A 10,939-nucleotide genomic window follows, 5' to 3' on the forward strand; every position below is an offset into this window, starting at 1 on the left:
TTTCTTCTTCCACATGGGTGCGTGTCCCTCAACGTCATTCGGAACAGCTAGTCCACCGGGACCCTTTCCAAAGATTACGTGTAAATCATTGACCATAGCAAGTACGTGATCACCGGTACGCATGGCGGGCTTCTTCCGTTGATCTGCCTCGCCTTTGAAATGCTTGCCTTTCTTTCGACATTGATGGTTGGTCGGAAGAAATCGACGATGGCCCAGGTACACATTCTTCCTGCTTTTGTCCAGGTATATACTTTCAGTGTCATCTAAACAGTGCGTGCATGCGTGGTATCCCTTGTTTGTCTGTCCTGAAAGGTTACTGAGAGCGGGCCAATCGTTGATGGTTACAAACAGCAACGCGTGCAGGTTAAATTCCTCCTGTTTGTGCTCATCCCACGTACGTACACCGTTTCCAGTCCACAGCTGTAAAAGTTCTTCAACTAATGGCCTTAGGTACACATCAATGTCGTTGCCGGGTTGCTTAGGGCCTTGGATGAGAACTGGCATCATAATGAACTTCCGCTTCATGCACATCCAAGGAGGAAGGTTATACATACATAGAGTCACGGGCCAGGTGCTGTGATTGCTGCTCTGCTCCCCGAAAGGATTAATGCCATCCACGCTTAAACCAAACCATACGTTCCTTGGGTCAGCTGCAAACTCAGCCCAGTACTTTCTCTCAATTTTTCTCCACTGTGACCCGTCAGCGGGTGCTCTCAACTTCCCGTCTTTCTTACGGTCCTCACTGTGCCATCGCATCAACTTGGCATGCTCTTCGTTTCTGAACAGACGTTTCAACCGTGGTATTATAGGAGCATACCACATCACCTTCGCAGGAACCCTCTTCCTGGGGGGCTCGCCGTCAACATCACCAGGGTCATCTCGTCTGATCTTATACCGCAATGCACCGCATACCGGGCATGCGTTCAGATCCTTGTACGCACCGCGGTAGAGGATGCAGTCATTAGGGCATGCATGTATCTTCTGCACCTCCAATCCTAGAGGGCATACGACCTTCTTTGCTGCGTATGTACTGTCGGGAAATTCGTTATCCTTTGGAAGCTTCTTCTTCAATATTTTCAATAGCTTCTCAAATCCTTTGTCAGGCACAACATTCTCTGCCTTCCACTGCAGCAATTCCAGTACGGTACCGAGCTTTGTGTTGCCATCTTCGCAATTGGGGTACAACCCTTTTTTTTTTATCCTCTAACATGCGATCGAACTTCAGCTTCTCCTTTTGACTTTCGCATTGCGTCCTTGCATCGACAATGACCCGGCGGAGATCATCATCATCGGGCACTGGTTCCTCTTCATCTTCAGCAACTTCCCCCCTTGCAGCATCATTGGGCACATCGTCTGGTTCCTCTTGATCTTCAGCAGCTTCCCCCGTTGCAGCATCACCGTATTCAGGGGGCACATAGTTGTCATCGTCCTCTTCTTCTTCGCCGTCTTCCATCATAACCCCCATTTCTCCGTGCCTCGTCCAAACATTATAGTGTGGCATAAAACCCTTGTAAAGCAGGTGGGCATGACGGATTTTCCGGTCAGAGTAAGACTTCGTATTCCCACATGTAGGGCATGGACAACACATAAAACCATTCTGCTTGTTTGCCTCAGCCACTTCGAGAAAATCATGCACGCCCTTAATGTACTCGGAGGTGTGTCTGTCACGGTACATCCATTGCCGGTTCATCTGCGTGCATTATATATAATTAAGTGTGTCAAAAACCATTACAAACATCATGAATAGATAATTAAGTGACCAAATTAATAGAAGTTCATCATCACATTAGAACCAAAGTACATACATAGTTCTCATCTAACAACATATATATAGCTCTCCAGAGCATCTAATTAATTAAACCATACATTGAAACTATGTAAAACATTTCAATGCGAAAACAAATGCGATCATAATCGCAACCAAGGTAACAATTGATCCAACGGCATAATGATACCAAGCCTCGGTATGAATGGCATATTTTCTAATCTTTCTAATCTTCAAGCGCATTGCATCCATCTTGATCTTGTGATCATCGACGACATCCGCAACATGCAACTCCAATATCATCTTCTCCTCCTCAATTTTTTTTTATTTTTTCCTTCAAGTAATTGTTTTCTTCTTCAACTAAATTTAACCTCTCGACAATAGGGTCGGTTAGAATTTCTGGTTCAACCACCTCCTAGATAAATAAAATCTATGTCACGCTGGTCGGTATATTTGTCATAAACAATAAATGAATAAAATAGTTATAAAAAGATAATATATACCACATCCGAATCATAGACAGGACGAGGGCCGACGGGGGCGGATACCAAAACCATCGCACTATGTAATAAGAAGGAATAAAATAGTAAGAAAATTAGACAAGTATCTATCTAAAGTAAGAATTTTTTTCTTTCAAAAAGAAGATAAGAACAAGAGGCTCACCACGGTGTTGCCGGCGACGAGATCGGCGCGGGCGGTCGATGGCGGTGAAGACGGGAATGGGACGTGACGGGCCGCTAAACCTAGACAAATCTCGAGGAAAATGGAGCTCGGTGGTCGAGTTTCGAGAGGAGAAAGATTAACTAGTGTGGCTCGGGCATTTCATCGAACACCTCATGTGCATAGGAGGTGAGCTAGAGCACCACAAAGCCCTCCCCTCGCCGGCCAGAGAAAAACAGAGCACTATGGAGTGCTCTGCCGTGGCGATGGGGTATATATAGGCACCTCATTGGTCCCGGTTCGTGGCATGAACCGGTACTAAATCCGGGCCTTCTGTCCCGGTTCATGCCAAGGACCGGGACAAATGGTTGTGGGCCAGGAGCGAGGACCATTAGTCCCGGTTCGTGGCTCGAACCGGGACAAATGGTTCCATACGAACCGGGACCAATGCCCACGAGGCCCCGGCCGGCCCCCTGGGCTCACGAACCGGGACGAATGCCCCCATGGGTCCCGGTTCGTGACTGAACCGGGGCTAATGTGAAAACTGCCCTGTGACCTTTGCCCCATTTTCTACTAGTGTAAGCGCATCGGCCCAGCCCGACCAGGCAGTTCTTCCCCCCTCTCCAGGAATTTCCTCTCTGGACAGAGAGCAGCGGCGGCGCCCCCATCGGATCCCCCCCCCACATCCCTCCCAGATATGAAGATTTGATCCGTGGATTCGATCTCCAATCCCTCCTACTAGGTAAACTCCTCCGTTCCCTTTCTTTTCCTCCATAAATTTGTTGCCATTTTAGAGATTTGTCCAAGATTTGGTGGAACCGTTGATTTGCTTGATTTGCTTGATTTAGGATGTGTAGTCATAGTGGTACTACCGTAGTGTTGTTCATTAGTTCACAATATACGATTCTTGTTAGTAAAACCCTAGATTGTTTAGTTTTTTTAGATATATATGAGATGCCTATTTTTTTAGATAACTACGAGATGTTGAGTTTTGTAGACATATATGAGATGTTTATTTTTTTAGATATATATTAGATGTTGAGTTTATTGGAACACATATGACATATTCATTGTGTGAGAAGGAGATGTTGAGATTCTTGTAGTTGAACACATATTAGATGTTTAGTGTATACCGATATTTGAGATGAAGATGAACTCATATATGTTTATTGTTTGAACTTTGTAAGGATGGTTTGGCTTGTCGACAATGCCTATGACACATGACACCGGGCCTACATGATGCGCGAGAAGGAGATGGTAATAATGAGTAGTCTAAATAGTTTGCAAATTTGCCTTTAGTTGAAACTGACATGCCCTAAGATTTGTCATTACTTTTTTTTGTAGAAGCTTGAACCTCTAAAGATTCGGTATCACGGGGTCCCTGGTCCTGCCATGCCCTACGATGAGCGGTACACGCCCTACATCCAGCAGGCAGGACTCCTCCCGTGGATTCAGTGTTGGGGAACGCAGTAATTTCAAAAAAAATCCTACGCACACACAGGATCATGGTGATGCATAGCAACGAGAGGGGAGAGTGTTGTCCACGTACCCTCGTAGACCGAAAGCGGAAGCGTTAGCACAACGCGGTTGATGTAGTCGTACGTCTTCACGATCCGACCGATCAAGTACCGAACGTACGGCACCTCCGAGTTCAGCACACGTTCAGCTCGATGACGTCCCTCGAACTCCAATCCAGCCGAGCTTTGAGGGAGAGTTCCGTCAGCACGAAGGCGTGGTGACGATGATGATGTTCTACCGATGCAGGGCTTCGCCTAAGCACCGCTACGATATTATCGAGGTGGACTATGGTGGAGGGGGGCACCGCACACAGCTAAGAGATCCAAGGGATCAATTGTTGTGTCTAGAGGTGCCCCATGCCCCCGTATATAAAGGAGCAAGGGGGAGAGGCGACCGGCCAGGAGGAGGCGCGCCAGGGAGGAGTCCTACTCCCACCGGGAGTAGGACTCCCTCCTTTCCTAGTTGGAGTAGGAGAAGGGGAAGGAGGAGGGAGAGAGGAAGGAAAGGGGGGCGCCGCCCCCCCCCCTCCTTGTCCAATTCGGACTAGAGGGGGAGGGGGCGCACGGCCTGCCCTGGCCGCCCCTCCTCTTCTCCACTAAGGCCCATCTTGGCCCATTAAACCCCCGGGGGGGTCCGGTAACCCCCGGTACTCCGGTAAAATCCCGATTTCACCCGGAACACTTCCGATATCCAAATATAGGCTTCCAATATATCAATCTTTATGTCTCGACCATTTCGAGACTCCTCGTCATGTCCATGATCACATCCGGGACTCCGAACTATCTTCGGTACATCAAAACACATAAATCCATAATATAACCGTCATCGAACTTTAAGCGTGCGGACCCTACGGGTTCGAGAACTATGTAGACATGACTGAGACACGTCTCCGATCAATAACCAATAGCGGAACCTGGATGCTCATATTGGCTCCTATATATTCTACGAAGATCTTTATCGGTCAAACCGCATAACAACATACGTTGTTCCCTTTGTCATCGGTATGTTACTTGCCCGAGATTCGATCGTCGGTATCTTAATACCTAGTTCAATCTCGTTACCGGCAAGTCTCTTTACTCGTTCCGTAATACATCATCCCGCAACCAACTCATCAACTTACAGCTCCACCGTTCAATGTAAATACGTATCCGATTTGCGATTTAGAATCGTCCCGATCAGTGTCAAAGCTTGCATCGACGTAACCATTTACGACTAGCTCTTTGTGACCTCCATAAACGAGAAACATATCCTTAGTCCTTTTCAGGTATTTCAGGATGTTCTTGACCGCTGTCCAGTGATCCACTCCTGGATTACTTTGGTACCTCCCTGCTAAACTTATAGCAAGGCACACATCAGGTCTGGTACACAGCATTCCATACATGATAGAGCCTATGGCTGAAGCATAGGGAACATCTTTCATCTTCTCTCTATCTTCTGCAGTGGTCGGGCATTGAGTCTTACTCAACTTCACACCTTGTAACACAGGCAAGAACCCTTTCTTTGCTTGATCCATTTTGAACTTCTTCAAAACTTTTTCAAGGTATGTGCTTTGTGAAAGTCCAATTAAGCGTCTTGATCTATCTCTATAGATCTTGATGCCCAATATATAAGCAGCTTGACCGAGGTCCTTCATTGAAAAACTCTTATTCAATTATCCGTTTATGCTATCCAGAAATTCTATATCATTTCCAGTCAGTAATATGTCATCCACATATAATATCAGAAATGCTAGAGAGCTCCCACTCACTTTCTTGTAAATACAGGCTTCTCCAAAAGTCTGTATAAAACCATATGCTTTAATCACACTATCAAAGCGTTTATTCCAACTCCGAGAGGCTTGCACCAGTCCATAAATGGATCGCTGGAGCTTGCACACTTTGTTAGCTCCCTTTGGATCGACAAAACCTTTCGGTTGCATCATATACAACTCTTCTTCCAGAAATCCATTCAGGAATGCAGTTTTGACATCCATTTGCCAAATTTCATAATCATAAAATGCGGCAATTGCTAACATGATTCAGACAGACTTAAGCATCGCTACTGGTGAGAAAGTCTCATCGTAGTCAATCCCTTGAACTTGTCGAAAACCTTTTGCAACAAGTCGAGCTTTATAGACAGTAACATTACCGTCAGCGCCAGTCTTCTTCTTGAAGATCCATTTATTCTCAATGGCTTGCCGATCATCGGGCAAGTCAACCAAAGTCCACACTTTGTTCTCATACATGGATCCCATCTCAGATTTCATGGCCTCAAGCCATTTTGCGGAATCTGGGCTCACCATCGCTTCTTCATAGTTCGTAGGTTCGTCATGGTCTAGTAACATAACCTCCAGAACAGGATTACCGTACCACTCTGGTGCGGATCTTACTCTGGTTGACCTACGAGGTTCAGTAACAACTTGATCTGAAGTTTCATGATCATCATCATTAACTTCCTCACTAATTGGTGTAGGTGTCACAGGAACCGGTTTCTGTGATGAACTACTTTCCAATAAGGGAGCAGGTACAGTTACCTCATCAAGTTCTACTTTCCTCCCACTCACTTCTTTCGAGAGAAACTCCTTCTCTAGAAAGGATCCAAATTTAGCAACAAAAGTCTTGCCTTCAGATCTGTGATAGAAGGTGTACCCAACAGTTTCCTTTCGGTATCCTATGAAGACACATTTCTCCGATTTGGGTTCGAGCTTATCAGGTTGAAGCCTTTTCACATAAGCATCGCAGCCCCAAACTTTAAGAAACGACAACTTTGGTTTCTTGCCAAACCACAGTTCATAAGGCGTCGTCTCAACAGATTTTGATGGTGCCCTATTTAACGTGAATGCAGCCGTCTCTAAAGCATAACCCCAAAAAGATAGCGGTAAATCAGTAAGAGACATCATAGATCGCACCATATCTAGTAAAGTACGATTACGACGTTCGGACACACCATTACGTTGTGGTGTTCCGGGTGGCGTGAGTTGTGAAACTATTCTGCATTGTTTCAAATGAAGACAAACTCGTAACTCAAATATTCTCCTCCACGATCAGATCGTAGAAACTTTATTTTCTTGTTACGATATTTTCAACTTCACTCTGGAATTCTTTGAACTTTTCAAATGTTTCAGACTTATGTTTTATTAAGTAGATATACTCATATCTGCTTAAATCATCTGTGAAGGTGAGAAAATAACGATACCCGCCGCGAGCCTCAACATTCTCGGACCACATACATCTGTATGTATGATTTCCAACAAATCTGTTGCTCGCTCCATAATTCCGGAGAACGGCGTTTTAGTCATCTTGCCCATGATGCATGGTTCGCAAGTACCAAGTGATTCATAATCAAGTGGTTCCAAAAGTCCATCAGTATGGAGTTTCTTCATGCGCTTTACACCAATATGACCTAAACGGCAGTGCCACAAATAAGTTGCACTATCATTATCAACTCTGCATCTTTTGGCTTCAATATTATGAATATGTGTATCACTACTATCGAGATTCAACAAAAATAGACCACTCTTCAAGGGTGCATGACCATAAAAGATATTACTCATATAAATAGAACAACCATTATTCTCTGATTTAGATGAATAACCGTCTCGCATCAAACAAGAACCAGATATAATGTTTATGCTCAACGCTGGCACCAAATAACAATTATTCAGGTCTAAAACTAATCCCGAAGGTAGATGTAGAGGTAGCGTGCCGACCGCGATCACATCGACTTTGGAACCATTTCACACGCGCATCGTCACCTCGTCCTTAGCCAATCTTCGCTTAATCTGTAGTCCCTGTTTCGAGTTGCAAATATTAGCAACAGAACCAGTATCAAATACCCAGGTGCTACTGCGAGCATTAGTAAGGGTACACATCAATAACATGTATATCGCATATACCTTTGTTCACCTTGCCATCCTTCTTATCCGCCAAATACTTGGGGCAGTTCCGCTTCCAGTGACCAGTCTGTTTGTAGTAGAAGCACTCAGTCTCAGGCTTAGGTCTAGACTTGGGTTTCTTCTCCTGAGCAGCAACTTGTTTGCTGTTCTTCTTGAAGTTCCCCTTCTTCTTCCCTTTGCCCTTTTTCTTGAAACTGGTGGTCTTGTTGACCATCAACACTTGATGCTCCTTCTTGATTTCTACCTCCGCAGCCTTTAGCATTGCGAAGAGCTCGGGAATTGTCTTATCCATCCCTTGCATGTTATAGTTCATCACGAAGCTCTTATAGCTTGGTGGCAGTGATTGAAGAATTCGGTCAATGACGCTATCATCCAGAAGATTAACTCCCAGTTGAATCAAGTGATTGTTATACCCAGACATTTTGAGTTTATGCTCATTGACAAAACTATTCTCCTCCACCTTACAGCTGTTGAACTTATTGGAGACTTCATATCTCTCAATCCGGGCATTTGCTTGAAATATTAACTTCAACTCCTGAAACATCTCATATGCTCCATGACGTTCAAAACGTGGTTGAAGTCCCGGTTCTAAGCCGTAAAGCATGGCACACTGAACTATCGAGTAGTCATCAGCTTTGCTCTGCCAGACGTTCATAACATCTGGTGTTGCTCCTGCAGCAGGTCTGGCACCTAGCGGTGCTTCCAGGACGTAATTCTTCTGTGCAGCAATGAGGATAATCCTCAACTTACGGACCCAGTCCGTGTAATTGCTACCATCATCTTTCAACTTTGCTTTCTCAAGGAACGCATTAAAATTCAACGGAACAACAGCACGGGCCATCTATCTACAATCAACATAGACAAGCAAAATACTATCAGGTACTAAGTTCATGATAAATTTAAGTTCAATTAATCATATTACTTAAGAACTCCCACTTAGATAGACATCCCTCTAATCCTCCAAGTGATCACGTGATCCAAATCAACTAAACCATGTCCGATCATCACGTGAGATGGAGTAGTTTCAATGGTGAACATCACTATGTTGATCATATCTACTATATGATTCACGCTCGACCTTTCGGTCTCAGTGTTCCGAGGCCATATCTGCATATGCTAGGCTCGTCAAGTTTAACCTGAGTATTCCGCGTGTGCAACTGTTTTGCACCCGTTGTATTTGAACGTAGAGCCTATCACACCCGATCATCACGTGGTGTCTCAGCACGAAGAACTTTTGCAACGGTGCATACTCAGGGAGAACACTTGTACCTTGATAATTTAGTGAGAGATCATCTTATAATGCTACCGTTAATCAAAGCAAGATAAGATGCATAAAAGATAAACATCACATGCAATCAATATAAGTGATATGATATGGCCATCATCATCTTGTGCTTGTGATCTCCATCTCCGAAGCACCGTCATGATCACCATCGTCACCGGCACGACACCTTGATCTTCATCGTAGCATCGTTGTCGTCTCGCCAACTTATGCTTCTACGACTATCGCTACCGCTTAGTGATAAAGTAAAGCATTACAGGGCGTTTGCATTGCATACAATAAAGCGACAACCATATGGCTCCTGCTAGTTGCCGATAACTCGGTTACAAAACATGATCATCTCATACAATAAAATATAGCATCATGCCTTGACCATATCACATCACAACATAACCTGCAAAAACAAGTTAGACGTCCTCTACTTTGTTGTTGCAAGTTTTACGTGGCTGCTACGGGCTGAGCAAGAACCGTTCTTACCTACGCATCAAAACCACAACGATAGTTGTCAAGTTAGTGCTGTTTTAACCTTCTCAAGGACCGGGCGTAGCCACACTCGGTTCAACTAAAGTTGGAGAAACTGACACCCGCCAGCCACCTGTGTGCAAAGCACGTCGGTAGAACCAGTCTCGTGTAAGCGTACGCGTAATGTCGGTCCGGGCCGCTTCATCCAACAATACTGCCGAACCAAAGTATGACATGCTGGTAAGCAGTATGACTTATATCGCCCACAACTCACTTGTGTTCTACTCGTGCATATAACATCTACGCATAAAACCAGGCTCTGATACCACTGTTGGGGAACGCAGTAATTTCAAAAAAATTCCTACGCACAAACAGGATCATGGTGATGCATAGCAACGAGAGGGGAGAGTGTTGTCCACGTACCCTCGTAGACCGAAAGCGGAAGCGTTAGCACAACGCGGTTGATGTAGTCGTACGTCTTCAAGATCCGACCGATCAAGTACCGAACGTACGGCACCTCCGAGTTCAGCACACGTTCAGCTCGATGACGTCCCTCGAACTCCGATCCAGACAAGCTATGAGGGAGAGTTCCGTCAGCACGGCGGCGTGGTGACGACGATGATGTTCTACCGACGCAGGGCTTCGCCTAAGCACCGCTACGATATTATCGAGGTGGACTACGGTGGAGGGGGGCACCGCACACGGCTAAGAGATCCAAGGGATCAATTGTTGTGTCTAGAGGTGCCCCCCTGCCCCCGTATATAAAGGAGCAAGGGGGGAGAGGCGGCCGGCCAGGTTCTCCTAATGATGTGATCCCGTTAATCAAATGACAACTCATGTCAATGGCTAGGAAACATAACCATCTTTGATCAACGAGCTAGTCAAGTTGAGGCATACTAGTGACACTTTGTTTATCTATGTATCCACACAAGTATTATGTTTCCGGTTAATACAATTATAGCATGAATAATAAACATTTATCATGATATAAGGAAAAAATAATAACTTTATTATTGCCTCTAGGGCATATTTCCTTCATTCAGTTGGTCAGCCGGACCACGCCTAACCTGAACGCTCCACTAGTGTCCTCTCTTGCTGATCGGTGGAGGCCGGAGACGCATATATTCCATCTTCGGACTGGGGAGATGACCGTGACGCTCGAGGATGTCGCCTTGATCACCGGGCTTCCTATCGACGGGAGGCCTCTATGTATGAGCACCAATTCTGATGGGTGGCGCGAGCAGATGATTGCTCTTATCGGTAGGGCTCCTACCGAGGCTAAGGCTGATGTAGAGGAGGGAAAAGAGAAGAGGAAGAAGGAAAGGAAAGCAGTCGGAGCTGCTTCCACGTGGATTCAAAACAACTTTGCGACGTGCCC

This window comes from Triticum aestivum, chromosome 7D (genome assembly GCF_018294505.1).
Source record: "Triticum aestivum cultivar Chinese Spring chromosome 7D, IWGSC CS RefSeq v2.1, whole genome shotgun sequence".
Taxonomy (NCBI): domain Eukaryota; kingdom Viridiplantae; phylum Streptophyta; class Magnoliopsida; order Poales; family Poaceae; genus Triticum; species Triticum aestivum.